At 29.5% G+C, this 16,149-nt stretch overlaps 1 pseudogene; it reads right to left on the bottom strand.

The window, feature by feature from the left end:
- Positions 1-11,551: 11,551 nt before the first annotated feature.
- On the bottom strand, positions 11,552-15,245 carry LOC145935250 (uncharacterized; annotated as a pseudogene).
- Positions 15,246-16,149: the final 904 nt, after the last annotated feature.

Raw genomic sequence — 16,149 nt, 5'->3', positions numbered from 1 at the left:
ACTTAATTTATGTTAAAAATAAATTAATTTTATTAATATTATTTTATAATATTAAATATATTTTTTATATTTTATATTTTCTTTTTGCATATTGGGTCGCATCGCCTACTCGCTATCGCCAGTATTCCGAATACGTTCGAAATTCGTTACTCTATATCTATCAAAAGAAAATAAAGGACAAAAGATATATATCTGTCCTCTTCTATCTTCGAAGGACAAGGGTTCTCATCTTTTCGGTGCGCTCTGCGCTGCCAACCTACCCCCTCCACTACAAGATGGCTGTCGCGAAGTGGCTGTCGCGCGTGAAATCTTGCATCACTGCAAAGGAGGGGGAGTTTTCTGACTGCAATATTTGTAGATGGTATCTTTACGACTTTTTTATGAGGGATCTTAAACATTTTCCCAAAAGGTATAGAACAAACGCCGATGATCGACAATTTTGTACCCTCGTTAATATAATTTTATTACGGAAGCGCCGATGTCCAGCTGCTCGAACTTGTCAACGGAGCGTTCTAGAATCCATTAAAACTATGTTTTTTTTCATTTTATGAACAAAATGTCCATTAAATGTCCATAAATCATTAGGATATTATGGAAAGAAATGAAGATTTTAGGGCCGACGCTGCGACGAACATGTCAAAACATTATTTATAGGTGCAAATGTAAAAGCGTTGACGTTCGGCAGCTTTGTATCCTCGCGGATCGGTCGTAAACGAGAGCGAAACATCTTCCTTAATATTTTTTAAGGAAGAATTGCGACGTATCGGCGCCAACGTTCGGCTGCTCGAATTTTTATAAACAGATAGCGCTCGATTTTATTACTATGATATTCCTTTGCGATAATTTTGAGAGGGATAGGGCTGAAGCTTATGGAGAGTGGGTCTCCGCGTCAAAAAGTCTTTAGCATTCGACGAGTTAAAGTGTCCTATGCGAAGTGTCAGTGGCACAGTGTAGTGAGTTAAAAAGAAATGGAAAATAATAATTTCGAAAGAATATTAGACGAGTCATCTGATGAAGATCACGAGTTGTCGGATAAGTGTAGACGAATCTGACGAAGATCACGCGTTGTCGAGTGACAGTAATTATATTAGTGATCGCAGTGAGGACCTTACGGATATTCACGATAAGGTAGTGTCTAATTCACAAATCCTTGCGCTAAACGGACGTACAAAAGTTTGCGCCATATACTTTTATTATTCTACGGGTGGTGCTCTGGCTTTATGTACTTCATGTATGATCTCTATTCAAGATTTCGGGCACATGTATGCTGTACGAAAGCATGTGATTAAATTACACAATGCAGTGGATTGTCAATGGTGTTGCAATTGTAGAGAATCATTGTGTCAGATATTTCCATGTGATATGTGTCCTATTTGCACAAAATAAACTTTTGGAGATTGTGCTGGGACACTTAAAGTGAGAATTCTACAAGTGTTGTGAAAATGGCGAGTCAGAAAAAATCGAAGGTGTCTTCGGTGGTACAGTTTCTACGAAATCGTGAACTCGGTGTACAGAAACCCCAAACAAAAGATTTGGCCCATTTTATAGAAATTCATGAAGATATTTTAAGAACAACTGGCGGTTTATCTAAATGCTTCAGAGCACACAACAATATCAAATGCTTTCGACGTCGCTATAAAAGATTATAAATATTACACATACCTATTTTATGAATAAAAAATTATTTTAAATATAAAAATACATATTTTACTTTAGAATAATTCCTCTCTTTCCTCCCATTTATATTAAGAATATTATAATAAAAGAATTATTATTATTAATATTGGAAAAAAATATTATTTAAAAAAAAAATCTTCGCATGCGCCTCGCGCTATCTCTTTCTTCTCTCTCGCGCTATCTCTCTCACGGTCCCTAACCTCGCGCTATCTGTCTCTCTTTCGTGTACCTCGCCGCGATATCTCTCTCCTTCACATGCGCTATCTCTTTCTTCTCTCTCACGCTACCTCTCAGTCTCTAGCCTGGCGTTTCCCCTTCCCCGTATGACGTCAGACCCCGCAAGGACCAGGCAACAAGTTATGTATGAGAGCTGCTTACGGGTGGGAGAAAGATGGAGAATGGAAATGCATGCAAAAATTACATCATAATTTAGACTTTAAAAACTCTTTATTTATATATTTTTTCTTACATATTATGGACTAAAAACTAAAGCTGCCAGCTCACAATCGATGAGTTGATGTTTATTGAAGGCGTCGCTAGCGCGTATTACATTTGATACTTCTTTAGGATTCGTTACATTGGACGCGATATTTGAAAATTGTGTAAATTTAACATCGACTGTCTCGGTAATTTTAACCAATCGATCAAAAGATACATCAATGCATGGATCGAGATCGAACATACGGTGTAACGTCGATTCGATCATCATCATGCATACATTTGAAGATTCGAGAGTTATGAGTTTGGCGTTGTTAATCGTATGAACTCGCATTGTTAGCGGTCCAACGCTTATAAAACTGTGAACATCATTAGAGTCGTTCCGAAGAAAATTTTAAAGTATCATCGAATATGAAATTTTTATGCTTTTATTCCACATATTCCTACAATTTTTTTTTGAAGATCTTACATTGAAAATTATTGTACGGAATTCACAAATTTGACATAATAACTTTAAAAGCGTATTTATTTCGTTCTTAAATCGGATTTTTTTTTTTTATGCAAAGAATAATATTATAAAATCGTAAATCCCCTTACTAATCTTGATCATTGAATAAATCTCACCATTTATCTATATTTCCCTTCAATCAGAAATTTAAATAAATTTAAAATCATACTATATTATCGTATGCAATTAATTACAACTGCGATTTAGTGCGATTATTTATATTTATAATAAAAAATGGAAAAATGTTTATATTTGTTTTATTTGAATATAAATGCTTAACGAGAAGACTAGAGGAGACCGGGGCTAATAGGCTCAGTTCAAAGATATTATAAAATACCTCTTTTGTTATAAAATATATATATTTTTTGTTTTGTTTTGAACACGCGTTTTAGATTGGTCATCACTAATTAAATAAAAATATATTATATAACTAATTTTTATCGGATCTATATTGATGTTTTATTTCTTCTAGTATAACAATATTGATATGTGTGCAATTGAAAACTATTAAAATCATCATAAAAGCCCGATCTCTAAAAGTTAATAAATTATATAATTTTTTCCATGATTCACGTATATGGCACCACTGTGCGACATTTCTCTCGCGCTATCTCTCTCACGGTCCCTAGCCTCGCGCTATCTCTCTCTTTCGTATACCTCACGCTCTCTCATGAACGCCTCACGCTATCTCTCGTAATCGCCTCACGCTCTCTCTTTTCTAAGCGTTCTCATGGTCCTTTCCGTTGGTATAAACAAAATAGCGTATGGCATACAGCATTACGGTGAGCGCTGATGTCCAACCGCTCGAATTTATAAACAGATATTTATTATAATAAAAAGAACACTCTCTTCTCTCGACCAATACTGGCAAAATTCTTTATTAGATAAAATCACGACGTTTCGACCAAAGTTTTAGGTCCTTATCAAGTGATCCCTAATAAAATACAGAAAATCAAATTTATAACGCAGAACGAAAGAATATAAAGTAACATAAATACATACTTGCGAAAAATAGTTAAAATCTTAGTAAGTAAACGAGTGAGTACATGTCAAATAGACATAATGTCTAGTCGTCGAACAGAAACAAGCAACTAATCGACCTTTATTATTTGGTCATAAATGCTGTTTAAATTATCGGTGTCCTTTTGTAAATTTATTGTGTTGTTATTTTTCTTAATAAAGAACATTTCAGCAATCTCTCTTTTCCTAACATGTTTTTCACTGTGTAATATTATCGGGATCGACCAGTCAAAATCATGATCAAATTCAATTTTATGTTTACTGACTACTGACAAATTACTAGAATGCATTTTTATGTTGCTGAAATGTTCCTTAACCCGTGTGCTCAGATGTCTTTTTGTTTGTCCGATATATGAAGTATCACAGTCCTTACAATTAATTTTATAAACCACCTCCGTTTTATTATCACGATATTTATTCACAGTAAAAAAATTTGTGTTAAATTTAACACATTTCACATGTCCCAATTTATCCACTCTAATTTTAATGTCAATTTAACAGAAGACAAATATGTAAATAAATAACACACGTAATATGTGAAAAAATAACACAAAAATGTAACACTTGGATGTTATCTGGAAATAAAGTTTATGTTAAATTAACATACTTGTAAAGTTAAATTTAATTAAAATAAAATGTTATTTTTACATTTTTTAAAATAGTTGTTTAAAGATTTTAATGAAATTAAAATGTTAAATTTACACAGCCGGTGTGTTAAGAATTTTATATTTCAACGTTAAAAAAATGTTAACGTAACATTTTTTAAATGTTAACGTAACATTTTTTAAATGTTAACGTAACATTTTTTAAATGTTAACGTAACATTTTTTAAATGTTAACGCAACATTTTTGAAATGTCAGCGTTACATTTTTTAAATGTTTACGTTACATTTTTTAAATGTTAACGCAATATTTTTGAAATGTCAGCGTTACATTTTTGAAATGTTAACGTTACATTTTTGAAATGTTAACGTTACATTTTCTAAATATTAATGTTACATTTTTAAAATGTTTATTGCTATTATTATAGTATTATAATATTGCAGTATTATAATACTAATATATTAATATTATTTATTGTTATATAACATAAAATAACACATTTTTCCACAAAGTGTTTTATTTATTATAGAAATGTTATCGGATACATTTGACAAAATTGCACATTTTAATAATAGTCAATCAAATTTATAATCTGTTCCTTATTTGAAGAAACAGATTACAATTGTATAAAAATTACAAATTACAAAAAATACTCTGTTACAATAACCGTATCATTTTCTGATGTCTTATACATTTCCCAAGCTTTGGTAAATGGCAAATTGACCATTTTCATTATAAAGAAGGAAGAATTATTTTTTATGATGTATCCCAAATTTAGTGGAGATATGTCAATAGTATTCCAACTTTCATATAAAACATATATTGTAGAATTTAAAGAAAAATATAATTTTGTTTTACCAAAATTCGGAAACTTTTCAGAAAAAGATGTACATATAAATTTATTTAATTTTATATTTGTACTTCTAAATTGTACGTTTTTTCCAACGTAAATTAATGTATTTAATGTAATATTTAAATGTTCTGCAATTATTGCTCCATAGTCTGTAGACTTCAAATGTTCCTTTTTAAAATTTTGGAGGATTGGCTGTTCCTCAATAAAATTACACTTATTTTTCCACTCATAGTTAATATATTTTTGATGACGTAACGATAAAGTAAACGCAATATCTTTAAAGTTTTTTAATTTATGAGCTAAATCTTTAAAATAACCATTTTTAGCTTCAAATCGCATAGTCCAGTAAGCTCTTGGAGGGCCCATTTTTTCTATTATAGTAGGATAATGCGTAATTATATGATCTTTTGGAGTTAATAGAACAGAAAATTCTTTTATTACAAGTTCATGATGTTCTTTTATCGTTATTTGTAAATCATGTAACATATTAGGCGTAATTTTTGGTGATAAAACAATCTTTAACATTTTTATGAGTAATAAAATTATTTTCCATTTATTGAAATTTTCTCCCAGTTTTGGAACTATATCTTCTAGAATTAAAGGCAAAAATATTGTTAAACAAAGAATTTGTGCTGCACGTTGTCCAATTGAATTTGACTTTTTATTAAAATGTATAATGCTTGGAAGATTTTTTCTATTACAAAAGCCATAATCAAACGCTTGTACTTTATCATTTAAATTATTTAAAGTTATTAGTCCAGATTTATTACAAAAATCTATGAATAATTTTAGATCTCTGTGGCAAATGCCCTCCAAAAAATCATGCATTACATCAATGTTGAGATTTTCGGAAACTTTAAAATAAGCTATATTTAACAAAGCACTTTTATGTTTTATTCCAAAAAAATTAAATGTATCGCTGTTCGCATAGTTTCGTTGATATGATAAATGACAAAAACTTTCTGTTGTTCGTAATAAATTTAAATCTTCAACACATGCTTTTTGGGCATGTTCTTTATGCATTGTACAAATTTTACATAGTGATGAGAATTGAAAGATTCATTCATGCCAAGCAACATAGTTCCAGCTAAATTATCGCAAGATAAAGATATTAATGTACCTTTCACATAAGTATTCAGAGGTTCAATAAATATTCCTTGCTTTTCTAGAATTTTAATGTCATTTACAATGACCTCTAAGACAGGATTTATACCAAATTTTTTAATATTAGCATTATAACTTAAAGCTACTAAAAAAATATTTTGCAACATTGAATTAATATGAATAGGAAAATTATTAATTGTAAAATAAAACGCTCCAATTTTATGAATTCCAGCTTTGCTTCCTAAAGGACTACATACCTCAAATTCATCAAAATAAAGTTGAATCTGAATTGCGTTCTTATTTATTTGGAAAAAGGATTAGTTTTATAAACTGTACCATCAATGAAATTAGTGTAAGCATTATTATTTTCAAAAATATTATTTGTAAAGAATTGTTGAGTAGCTTCATTATTTAATATAAATTGAAGAGTTTCTAATATAGGTATATATGTAAAAGTACGTGTAACTGGAACTTGTCTATAGCATTGTGCTGTACTGTCGTATTTTTTTTTCATTCCAACACCATGAGCTTTCTGGATAGGCTGTACAAAATTTTGTGGCAAATTTTTATTTCGTTTATATACAGTCATGTGATTGTCAAATGCATATCTAAAGTCGTGAGCAAGATTTTGACGTTCGTCTAAATGTGAAAGTGATATAATATCATCAATGAGTGGAAAAATTATATTTGATGTTGATTCTAAAATACTTGTTATAATAAGATCAGGTAAACCTAAAGAATATAAGTGTGTTACGTAATTAGATATATTTTCTTGCATTAGTTGCTTTTTCTCAGTCTCTGACTTATTTGATGTTACAGTTTCATTTTCAATCAAATCACAATTATCATTAATATCAACTTCTTCAAAAATCTCAACATTTTCAGCATTTGATTTTTCATAAGCGTTACTTTTGGAAAGTATATTTTTTTTTTGGAGAATACATTTTTTCAAATGTTTTGTAAAGCCACAATATGTTCTAAAAACGGCAGGGCAATTTGTACAACTCGTACATTTTAAAATAAGATTAGAGCTCTCAAACAGCATATGTACATTACATAAGTGACGACATATATCTTTGATTTGTAATGTTTTATATTCGCATAAGTAACACTGAAAAGACATTTTTAATTATAATTACGTTGGAAAAAGCGTACAAAGGAAAAATGAAATTTATAATAAATATTATATTATAAACAAGGTTAAGAGTATTTTATTGACCAACACTGGCTAAAGTAATAATTCTTTTATTACGACGTTTCGACCCTAAATTGGGTCCTCTTCAGGCTACAAAAATTGATCACAATACAGAGTCGTTAATACATTTAGATAACACTTTTGATTTATAGTAGTAATATTGTAATTAGTAATACCTATTCTTTAATGTAATGTGGTAAACCCTATACGCACATGATGTTATGTTAAAATGTGAGTTAAAATTGACAGAATCATAGTCAGTATCAAACTGAGATATGGTGTTTATTTTTGACGTGTATAACTAACAGTAAGTCAGAGACATTGTTTTGAGAGCATTAAAAGTCAAATAATTAAAATAGAAATAAACACAATTACAATAATAAAGCTAAAGGACTCTATAAACCCATAATAGGATATGTATCGAAAGAATTATAAGTAATATTAAAATTGAATAATTAAAGGTAATTTGAATTAAAAATATAATTAAAAAATGCGTTGGATGGGACTAAAATAATTTGAGAATAGTGTCATAAATTGAATTTAAATTTTCCGTGTCCCTTTGCGAATTTATAGAATTCTTTTGCTTTTTAATAAAAATCATTTCGCTTATTTCTCTCTTTTTCAAGTTAGCTTCATTATGTAGGATCGATACATTAGACCAATCGAAATTATGATTAAGCGACGATCTATGCTTACTAATCACCGAATAATTACTTTCATGTTTTTTGATGTTAGAGTTATGTTTTTTTATGCGCGTTTCCAAATGACGTTTGGTTTGCCCAATATAACAGGAAGTGCAATTCTTACAAGAGATCCCATATACGACATTAGTTCTCTTATAGGGATGAAGTTGGTCTTTCCCTTTCTTAATTAATTTGTCTAGTCTGTTAGGAACAGTATATACGACTTCAAGGCCACACTTTCCCAGTAATCGCTGTATATCTTCACTTAATCCCTTGACATATGGAAAAATGATTACATTAGATGTGTCAAAAGATTTTTTTTCTCCGGATGGATAATTATCATATGACTTAGAGTGTAAAAACTTAAGTCTTCTATTAATGATTGAGTTAATTAAAGTAATTGGATAGCAATTATTGGAAAGAATCTGTTTGACCAACGAAATATTCTGTGAATGAAACTTCCTGTCCGAAAGAATAATAGCCCTATCAGTGAGGCTAAGAATAGTACTGATTTTGTATTTATGAGGATGGTTAGAATAAAAGTTAATATATCTTCCCGAAAATGTAGATTTCCGGTACCAATTAGTTGTTAATTTCTGATTTTGCCTTATAATGGATGTGTCCAGAAAATTAATACAATCATTTGATTCTATCTTGCAAGTAAATTGTAGTCTAGGATGATAGCCATTAAATTGCGATAAAATATTGTCTATCTGATTTCTCGGAACAATAGCGAAAATATCATCAACATATCTGCAATAAACCGACAGTGAAAAAGATAGTGCATTCCGGCAGTATGACTCCAAATCATCCATAACCAGGTCTGATAGAATCGGAGAAAGAGGGGACCCCATAGGCATTCCGAAAATTTGTTCGTAATAACCATTTTCAAAGGAAAAACTCGTGGAGTCAATAACAAATTCCAACGCGTACAAAAATTGATTCAGGTTAATGATCGTATTTTGAGAGATATCTTTCCATCTATCTTTGATTGCCGAAACAACCAAGGATTTAGGAACATTTGTGTATAAAGACTTAACATCCAAGGATATCATGCATTCATTATCTTTAATATTAGCGCTCTTAATGCCTCTTCCAAACGACCAGCTATCCCTTACATGTGAAACAGGCCTCTTAACAGACCGAGATATAATGTTCCTCAAGTATACCGCTAGATTGTACGTAGGACTGCCAATAGAGGATACAATAAGTCGCAATGGAAAGTCTTTTTTATGCACCTTTGGTAGGCCATATATTCTAGGAAGATTCCCATTACTGCAAGCCAAACGCTTGAAGGTCATTTCATCAATTATATCGTTTTGTCGCCATGATCGCATTAAAGAGTTTAAGTTATTAGTCAATTTTTTTTAAGGATCTTTATCAAGCTTCTTATAAGTACTAGTGTCCGCAAGTAAAGATGTCATATTATTTATATAATCAATTCTGTTCAAAACGACCGTGATCTGACCCTTGTCGGCCTTTGTGACAAATAAGTCTTTGTTATTTTTAAGGAATCTATCACATTGTTGGTATTGAAAGCGAATTACGTTATCAATATATTTTGGATGTTTTTTGCTATGCAAAAATTTTTTAATAGAGTTTACAAATCCATTTTTTATAGTTTCCTTAGATTCATCAGACATCTTGTTATTATTCGTTTCAAAATTTTTTATATGTTCTATAGCTACGAAGGCACGATCTTTAGGATTCTGACAATTAAGATTAAGACTAAATTTTTCACCCAAGCACAGTATATTTTGAACAGAATTGGGAAGAGTTTTATCGCTCAGATTTATAAGCCATTTAGATTTGTCAATGTTTTCCAGAAAATTATCCTTAACTATATGTTTGTCTAAAATATTATTGAATTTATCGACAAGTCTGTTTTCTGAGTATTCATTAGCTGAGATAAACCTTCATAGTTATAAGAGTAAAATTCATCAAGAAAAGAATCAGATAACAAGGATGACAATTCACATTCGATATTATATCGTTTATTTTTTAAAAATCTAATGTTAAGATGTAGATCTTTTATTTCAAAATTTAATAAAGTTTTCTTGTTCTTCTCCATCAGATTATAATTTAATCTAGAGACCCAGTTACTATGAAACGTGAGATTAAACCGTAAATTGCTGATATGCGCCGGAAGAACATCATAACTGCGACATTTTAGTAGGAATTTAAGTTGTTGTTCTGATTCCATGATCTTCCTGTTCGTGTTCATCCAATTTTTTAAACAGATAGTATGTTCCTTTCCATATTTTCTCGAGATTTCATCGAAAAAACTTCTTATTTCAATCAACACCATTATTAGGTCCAGGTGTGTAAATAACAAAATGTAAGATGTGATTGCCAGTCGAATTTTAAAAACAAGGTTAAGAGTATTTTATTGACCAACACTGGCTAAAGTAATAATTCTTTTATTACGACGTTTCGACCCTAAATTGGGTCCTTGGAAACGCGCATAAAAGAACATAACTCTAACATCAAAAAACATGAAAGTAATTATTCGGTGATTAGTAAGCATAGATCGTCGCTTAATCATGATTTCGATTGGTCTAATGTATCGATCCTACATAATGAAGCTAACTTGAAAAAGAGAGAAATAAGCGAAATGATTTTTATTAAAAAGCAAAAGAATTCTATAAATTCGCAAAGGGACACGGAAAATTTAAATTCAATTTATGACACTATTCTCAAATTATTTTAGTCCCATCCAACGCATTTTTTAATTATATTTTTAATTCAAATTACCTTTAATTATTCAATTTTAATATTACTTATAATTCTTTCGATACATATCCTACTATGGGTTTATAGAGTCCTTTAGCTTTATTATTGTAATTGTGTTTATTTCTATTTTAATTATTTGACTTTTAATGCTCTCAAAACAATGTCTCTGACTTACTGTTAGTTATACACGTCAAAAATAAACACCATATCTCAGTTTGATACTGACTATGATTCTGTCAATTTTAACTCACATTTTAACATAACATCATGTGCGTATAGGGTTTACCACATTACATTAAAGAATAGGTATTACTAATTACAATATTACTACTATAAATCAAAAGTGTTATCTAAATGTATTAACGACTCTGTATTGTGATCAATTTTTGTAGCCTGAAGAGGACCCAATTTAGGGTCGAAACGTCGTAATAAAAGAATTATTACTTTAGCCAGTGTTGGTCAATAAAATACTCTTAACCTTGTTTTCAAAATTCGACTGGCAATCACATCTTACATTTTATTATATTATAATCTTATTTTTTAAATAAACAAAAAATTATATATATACCTTTCTTTTAATATTTGCATTTTTATACTCACAAAAATAAAAAAAAAAACTTTAACTCTTGCATGAATATCAATGTTCAATATTTTAATACTTATATATTATTTCTATAATCTCTTAAATAATATGAGAATGTTATATTATGTTTAATTAAATTGTTTGAATAATACCTTTAATTTAACGATAATTTGTTTTTTGTTACCTCAAGTTTCGTGTGTACTTCAATCACTTTACTCGTACATTTACTTGGAATCGTGTAGAAATAGTGTTGTAAAAAAATCCAAAAATTTTTAAGATCGTTCTCAAATTCTACATGAAAAGCATAGTGAGCCTTGAAAAGGTAATCAATTGATTTAATAATATCGTTCGTTGTTAATAAAATAAATTTCTTGTCTATTTCAAGAAAATATTGTTCAGGTGCTATTTTATTAGGACCAACAACAATAATTCTTGGTTGATTTACGTTTTCATTTGAATGCAAGGGTGTCCCATTCTGAAAAGTAAAACAATTAATGTTTGTGCAATATCGCGGCAAGTGGAGCGCGGTCAGTGCGCGAGCGAGTTAGACAAAGGAGACGGCACAGCACGGCACAAAAAAAGGAAGAAGATAAATTTCACACGACGAGAATATATTTACAGTCCACTATATACAAAAGTGCGTTTAATATTGTTCGAAGGTAGCGACAGAAAAGCGCACGACGATTGCAAGAAGTGCAATCGATAGGACGATCGAAAGTGCTTGTGAAAAAGCGTAAGAAAAGCAAAAGCGTACTAATCTCGGTCTGTGCGTGTAGAAATCGACAAGACGAGTGCGAGCAAAAGGCGCCGAACAAACGGTCTTTATCCCGCTGACCTTCGAGAAGATTCTGAAACAAAATCACAGTATTTGTGATTTTGTAATATAAAGATATCGAATCTTCTCGAAAGTCGGAGGACAAAGCCGTTTGTTTTCGTCGTTATTGTTTTCGCCCACGGAACGGTTACTCGTGAGCGATTAAACGGCGGTGATATTTAGCGCGCGAACCGCGCGCTGCGACGCGATATAGCGGGGCGCGCCGTGGTGCCATTGGCGCACGGGCGGAAAGCGCGTGTCGCCGCGCCAAATATGAGCGCGTTAATTGTCGCAACCGGATGCGCGCTCGTTGCTAAGAGAACGTGCATCCGCGTTGCACCTTACACACACACATATGAGCACACCCTCTCCTTCTCTCTCTCTATCTCTCTATCTCTCTCTCTATCTCTCTCTCTCTCTAATCCGCAACAATGTTATATTGCGATTATTGTAAATAAAATTAATAATTGTAAAAAAAATAATTTTAATCTTTTACCTGTACAAAAACAATCAATTTTCTAATTATATTATTTGTTTTATCTCTTGTAGCTAATTTTTTTCCTCTTGCTGTTGGTGGTAATAATAGTGCCAAGGCAATAAATGAGTTAGTAATAAGATTCCATTCTTAAAAATAAAATATTAAAACACGTTAAAAATCAATATTAATAATATTAATATGTAATTTCCATATAAAAAAATTAACGTACCAAGAGGAATTTAATTTTTTTCAGTTTTAAAAACTGACAAAATAGCATCGATATATTGTGGATATATTTTACAAAATCTATCTTGATCAATTTCAGGAAAAAGTAGATTAAATTCTACATCAATCTAAATAAAAAAAATTTATTAAAAATCTAGTTTTAAAAATAAAAGGAATGCGCAGAAAAAAATTTCTATATGATGTTGCTATTTGTAAATCAAACAAGTTTTATACACTTCAGCTTGGCAAGAATATAGTTATAATATGAAATAATTATGTATATGTAAAATATGGGAAATTTTATTACGTGATAATAAATTATATAAAAATAAATTAAGAAAAATTAGTAATTAACCATAACATTGTAAAATTTAGCTTTTGAGTTAAAAAGGCGCAAGATAACTTTTATTATATTTTTACAATTAAGTAATGGTGCTTACCAGTTCAGGCATATCCAAAAATCTTGGAAATACGTTAAAAAAATTCTTATTTAGATATAAATATCGACGAACTTTAAAAGTTTCTTTAGTTTTCTCTATAATCTGGTCTTTCTGTTCTAATGTTGCATGTTTCATAAAATTGATTGAATCTTTAATGATGTCCGATTCATCAACAGGCTCAGTCGTTATATTATTATCAATATTTTCTTTTTGTTTGTTATCCACAATTACTTTTGAGATGCTTCCCTTTCGTTGTACATTTGATAAACGTGAAGCAATATATCCAGTCCCAGTTTTAGGATTATAAAAGTGTTCCTATAAAATTATATTAATAAACAATTATGCACAATGCAAAAGTATAAAATATTCTCTTTGATATGTATACAGATATATACATAAATAAATAATATATTATTTGTATGTTTCTAATAGTACTCTCATGTTAATCAATTTACAAAAACTAAAAATTGCTTTCTATTTGTAATGTATACAAGCAAAACCAAGTTATTCTTTTTTAAATACTGTTGATAAATAGAAGCAACATTGTAATTGTCTATTTCTGCAAAACTGTTATTAATTGTAAGTTGTTTCTTTTAATATTTTACATGTATGAAATAATGAAATCCAGATCTATTTATAGATGATACAAAGAAATAGAAAGATTTCAACATATTTTTATATTATATTTTTAAATTAAGTTTGAAAGTAATAAGAATGCAGCCTACAAAGTGATAGAAAAACAGTAGAATATGTATAATTAAAAAGTAAAAAATTATTGATTAATTGTACTTATATGGCAGTGCTTTTAGAATATCTACAAATATAAATTTATAAATTATATAAATTTTGTAAAATATATGAATGCAATCTTGTTTTATATATATATAAAAAAAAATTAATGTTATGATAATTGAAATATAAAAACTTACATAGCCAAGATCACCTTCACAGTTTTTTAAATTTGGGAAGAGTTCAATAATTGTTTGTGCATATTTAGACTTTTCCCAAGAATAGATTTGTCTATTTACTTTTTTTTTATATTCTAATAAACTTTGCACAACAATTTTTATTAAAAGCTTTCTGTACTTTTCTGATAAATATTTATTTTTTTCATAATTGTCAAGTATTTCTTGTCCGCACGCAAAATTTTTTATTATTTCATGCAACTTCTAATAGAACAGAAATACAACATAAACTTTTTATTTTTAATTTTCTATTTTATAATTTATAAAAAAAGGAAAATTTAACATACCTCTTTTGATATAACTTCAGTACTTTCGGAAACGGTAGTATCTAATTTATATTTTTTGGACGACGATGCATTTTCTTCATACTCACTATTTGAGAAATCTGATATAACGGAACTTCTAATAGAACATGTATCTACATCTGAACTTGTAGATGGTTGATTCACTTCTTTAGGGATGTGCGACAATGCTATAAAAAAAATTGTAATGTTCTTTAAGAAACAAAATATAAAAGAAACTGGTAAAATGTAATAAAATATGTATACTATTCATATCTTACAAATATCAATAATATTTGTCGTTGTTTTAATTTTTATAATAACGCCTCGTGGATTTATTCGAACAAATTCTGATAAAATGTCTGGTTGAAGTTTAGCATCATTTTCATCCGTAAAGATAAACTCTGTATTCCTTAATGATGGAAAAATGTTTTCAGCTGTAAACATATATTACAATGAAATATACATTGCAATTAAATAAAAATGATAAAACTTTAATATATTAATGAAAATATGTTAAAAATAACCTTTTTCAATAAAATGTTCGTAGTTACATGGTTCTTCAATTTTGGCCCATATTTTATCGTCTCCGTATTGCAAAACGCAAAACAAATAATTTGGGTTAATTTCATTCATGAATGCCATAATGAAAACAAATAAAGGCTGTAAAAATAATATGAGAATTATGATTAATGTGATATATTACAAAATTATTATATATTAATATGAAATATAAAAACTCTACAGTTACGGTTAGTTATACACATTGAATAGAGCAGATTATCCAGATATTTATTAATATATTAACATTAAAACAACATTTGGTACATAAAAAACAGTAAAACTTAAAGTAATTGACTAATCACTGTTCTCATTTGCTCATCATACTTTTCACGTTTATAATTTTTGATAGGTTAGGTTATGAAGATTATAATTAATCAATTTATTTATAAGGTTGCAAACATGTTAAGATATGCTAACCGGTTGCTATTGATCAATCTATCTATTTATCAATCTATTTAACGGAAAAGTATCAAACTCATTTACTATCATATTTCCATTAATATATTCACAATGCCTGCAAGACATAATCTTTATTATATTATTTGAAATAATAATTCTCTTATCACATATGTGTACCTTATTGTTAGTTTCACTTATCTTATATATCACTGAAAGGATCACTCACTTATTCGCGATACTCACCTTATATATATACGCAAAGCACGCAATGGCCACACAATAGCTTCAGCACGTATATCAAAAGACACGGTAGTGTCTCGCGCCAAGTACCGCGTAAGCAAAACCACGCGCAGCGACTGCGAGGTATAGCATTAGCCGCCGCGCAGCAATCATGTCCGCACTTGCACTCAGTAACCGCCAGAAAACAAAAGACGATATCTCTTTATGATAAATAACATAAAAGATATGTCGATTTAACAGATAAAAACTGTAATAGAGAGAAAAATAACATAAGTTATCTGTTCATAAGTTACAACAAACATTTAAAAAATGTTACGTTAACATTTTTTTATGTTAAAATATAGAA

Source organism: Prenolepis imparis, unplaced genomic scaffold, assembly GCF_030444845.1.
Source record: "Prenolepis imparis isolate NDT839.2.m4 unplaced genomic scaffold, iyPreImpa1.0 SCAF_4, whole genome shotgun sequence".
Lineage (NCBI taxonomy): Eukaryota > Metazoa > Arthropoda > Insecta > Hymenoptera > Formicidae > Prenolepis > Prenolepis imparis.
The sequence above is the reverse complement of the archived record's forward strand: the minus strand, read 5'-3'. Positions and strand labels throughout refer to the sequence as shown.